Raw genomic sequence first — 4,652 nt, 5'->3', positions numbered from 1 at the left:
AGGTTGAAGTGCGAGTGAATATCTTAGAGAAGAAGTAGGCGTGAATTGAATAGAAAAACAATAGTACTTGTATTAATTCATGAAGAACAGCAGAGCTCCACACCTTAATCTATGTGGTGTAGAAACTCCACCGTAGAAAATACATAAGCGAAAGGTCTAGGCATGGCCGTGAGGCCAGCCTCCAAACATGTACCAAATGGTCTATGATAGCACAAAACTGATCAAAGATCAAAAGTGATCAAAGATGATAAAAGCCTCTAAAAGTAGTTTTTATACTAAACTAGTAATCTAGGTTTACAGAAAATGAGTAATTAAGTGCAGATAGTGCAGAAATCTACTTCCGGGGCCCACTTGGTGTGTGCTTGGGTTGAGGATTGAAGCTTTTTTGTGCATAGGCTGTTCCTGGAGTTAAACGCCAGCTTTGGTGCTAGTTTGGGCGTTTAACTCCAATTCTGGTGCCAGTTTGGGCGTTTTACGCCAAGATGTTTTAGGATGACTTTGAACGCCAGTTTGGGCCAGCAAATCTCAGGAAAAGTATGGACTATTATATATTGCTGGAAAGCCCAGGATGTCTACTTTCCAACACAATTAAGAGCGCGCCAATTGGGCTTCTAAGCTCCAGAAAATCCACTTCGAGTGTAGGGAGGTCAGAATCCAACAGCATTTGTAGTCCTTTTTCAGCCTCTGAATCAGATTTTTGCTCAGGTCCCTCAATTTTAGCCAGAAAATACCTGAAATCACAGAAAAATATACAAACTCATAGTAAAGTCCAGAAATGTGATTTTTGAATAAAAAATAATAAAAATATAATAAAAGTAATAAAAACATACTAAAAACTATGTAAAAACAATGCCAAAAGGGGTATAAATTATCCGCTCATCAGTTAGCTTGGTTGATGCAATTAATCAAAAAGTTAGAAGAATGGAAATATGAACAATGAATAGCTAAAATAATCAAAGTAAAACTAAGGAAAACAGAGTGGACAGAAAATTAAAGAGCTAAAAGGAAACGATAAGGTAATAAAATTGCTTAATCTAGTTCTCCAATCAATTTAATCGTTGTCAAATTCAAATCAATCCCCGGAAATGGCTCCATAAAACTTGATGAGTCGAATTCACTCCCCATATACAAATGGTGAATCCGTTCTTTTGGCAAGCACACTAAAATTATCGTCAAGTAACAATGGAGTGGGATCGTATCCACAGAGATTGGTAGATTTGAACAATTTTAATCAATTGGTGAATTAGTCAAGCTAAGCAAAAGAGATTATGATTGCAGAATTTTAAATGTGCAAAAATATAAATGGCTCAAAGGTAAAGAAAGCAGTAAATAGCATAATTGGAAATGGCGAGAAAGTAAAGAGCAGAAACTTAAATGACTGAATTGTAAATATGAATGGGGACTTGCAGAATGTAAAGAAAGCTATAAATAAAGTTGAAGATAAGAATAGGGGAATTCATTGAGATTAGGAGATGTTGTCTCTTTGGATTAAATCCAGCTCATATCCTCTTCAATCATGTAACTCATTGACCTCTTGGCAATCATGATTGATTGAGCCTCAATCCCTTGGTGACTCAATCTCTTAGATCTTGATCAATAGCCAATTCCTTGGTGTAATTGCTCATGAAGAGAGATATGCTTGGTCCCTGATTATACCACACATCATCATAGGTCCAAGTAGAGGGAGAATTTTATGTCACCATATCCAAATACCAAAACCCAGATCCTACTCAAGTGTGAGAAGGGATTTCTAGCATGATTTCATATTTCTTTTTCCAAGGTTCCCATGAAACCCATTTTGCATTCAACCCATTTTCCAAGGTGATTGAACACTAGCATGAAGAACAAAATTCCTTCTAGCAAATCAAAGAGAAGATGAAGAGAAGAAGAAATTCACTATCATTAATCTATCAAGTACAACAGAGCTCCCTCTCTCAATGAGAGGGAATTTAGCTACTCATAGCTCAAGAGAAAAGTAAAAAGTGATGGAAAGTGCATCTAACTATTGTTTCCACTAATAGCTCAACTGCTTAACACCCTTTCATCAGTACTTCCAAGGGGTATATATACTACTCCTAGCAATAGCAAATAAAGAAAAATACAAAAGTGAAAGTAAAATTACATTTTGGAGGGAAAAAGAAACTCAATAAACGTGATCTCACAGTTGGCATGTGATTGGCGCTTCAGTGGCGTGCCACACCTTGCTCTGATTCTGCCTTGGCATGCCACGCCCAATCCTCAAGTGGCACGCCTCCCTCCATTGATCACCTTTGTGTGCCACGCCTTCGAGCCCAAGTGGCACGCCCAGGGTTCTTTTAAGCCTTGGGTAGCCTGGCGTGCCATGCCTTCGAGCCCAAGTGGCATGCCCAGGCCTTTTTAAAGGCTTGGGTAGCCTGGCGTGCCACGCCTTCGAGCCCAAGTGGCACGCCCAGGCCTTTTCCTTCTTCTATTAGCTTATGGAATGTTGAACTGTCGTGGCACGCCTAGGGTTTGGCGTGCCACGCCCATGTTGTGTGCTTGATCTATCTTTCTGGAAAGTTGAACTAGCATGGCATCACTAGGGTCTAGCGTGCCACGCCCTTGTTGTGCTTTACTCCTTAGCTTGGCGTGTCATGCCTAGAACTCAAGTGGCATGCCCAGGTCTTCCTTTGCTTGGTTGATGATAATGGCGTGCCACGCCTGAGACTCAACTGGCACGCCTAGTTGGAGGTTGGTAGCTGGCGTGCCACGCCTTCGACACCAAGTGGCACGCCCATATGGTTTGCCCTTTGTCTTCCTCTCTGGAAAGTTGTACCAGCGTGCCACGCCTAGGGGTTGGCATGCCACGCCCATCATTTGCCTTGGTTCTAGTAGCTGGTGTGCCACGCCCAGCATTCAAGTGGCATGCCCAGGTGGGAATCTCAAGCTGGCGTGCCACGCCTTCGACACCAAGTGGCACGCCCAGCCTTTGCTTTGGCCTTCTTTGTACCTTAGCATGCCACGCCCAGGTGCTCAAGTGATGGTGGAAGCTTGGCGTGCCACGCCTTCGATCTCAAGTGGCACACCCAGCCTTTTTAGCCTTCAACTTCTTCTCTGGAATTTTATACTGGCGTGCCACGCCATACTGCTCAAGTGGCACCCCTATTCATTTGTTGCCCTCCTAGCTTGGCGTGCCACGCCTGGCTCCTCAAGTGGCACGCCCAAGTGGTTTTTAAAGCTGGCGTGCCACACCTTCGATACCAAGTGGCACGCCCATGGCTTAATTAGGTGGGTCTGGCGTGCCACGCCCCTTTAGTGGCCTTCATTTTTGCTCTCTGAAAGGTTGTACTGGCGTGCTACGCCCAGCTTCTAGCGTGCCACACCCATGTATATGCTTGGGGGATCCTCTCTGGACTTTAGTACTGGCGTGCCACGCCCAGCTTCTGGCATGCCATGCCAGTACAATTTTGTGGTGTTTGCTTTAAGTGGCACGCCCATTTCACACGCCCAGCTTGATTTGTTGTTTTCTCCCCCTTTTTGATGTCTTTTTCACCTGAAATTCAGCACAAAATCATTTCAAAGCAATGTACTATAATGTTCATCAAATAATGAATGAATTGCAATGATCTAATGAGATTATGCCCTTTTATGGTCCTTTTTATATAAGAAGAAATGGTAGATGATGCAAGTCATCACAACCCTTCCTTGGTGCGTGCCTCATGATTGAGTGCCCTAAAATGTTCACTAAGGTGAACGTGGCGTTCACTTGCTTGAATGTTGGCTCTTGTTGAGCCTTGGTGCGCTGATTTCCTTGCCTAGTGTTGCCTTAATGAACGCCACATTTGGTAATGCAACGCTGTCCTGGTTCTTTCCTTTCTTCATCATTTCTTCACCTACAAGTAACCAAACAACTAATCAAAGTCCCACCAAATTCACTAGATCTTTGCATCATTTATAAAATCATTAAATTCTAGCATAAAACCTATGATTTTATGTAAAATAAATGATGTTTAATTGATTCAACATAATCATGAAAATCTACTCTAACTACTTACTTATTGTGCAAGAAAGTGCATAAAACCTAATGAAACTTAATGAAAAATGCTTGTAAAACTAGCATAAGATGACTTGTCATCACTCATCATTTTTCCACTTGGGTCTAGGAAGTTGTTTGGATGTCTCCGTGAGAATTCCAATTGCTCACTACCCAAGTGGAAAAATGATGAGTGATGACAAGTCATCTTATGCTAGTTTTACAAGCATTTTTCATTAAGTTTCATTAGGTTTTATGCACTTTCTTGCACAATAAGTAAGTAGTTAGAGTGGATTTCCAAACAACTTCCTAGACCCATTCAATTGAGAATTATACCAACCCTTGTACTTCAATTTGGAGCATGCAACCATTTTGAACCTTGCATGAAAACTCTTACCACTAACCATCTCCCTCTTACTCTTATAGCCACAAAGAGCTCTAAGTTGCCCATCCGTCTCAAGCAAAGCATATTCAAGTGGGCTAATTAAGCTTAGAGATGAAAGATTTACCCACATGAATGAAGGAATGGATGGTGATGGCTTTGGGGGAGAGGTCTCCAGCAACTTTTGCAAGGTGATTTCCAGCTCCATTCCCTTGAGCTCTTCCTTGACAACTTCCACCTCTTTGCAAGCTTCCTCAATTTCAACCTCTTCCTCTTGGT

The sequence above is a fragment of the Arachis ipaensis genome, chromosome B10 (assembly GCF_059453495.1).
Source record: "Arachis ipaensis isolate K30076 ecotype BB chromosome B10, ASM5945349v1, whole genome shotgun sequence".
Taxonomy (NCBI): domain Eukaryota; kingdom Viridiplantae; phylum Streptophyta; class Magnoliopsida; order Fabales; family Fabaceae; genus Arachis; species Arachis ipaensis.
This window is presented reverse-complemented; position numbering follows the sequence as displayed.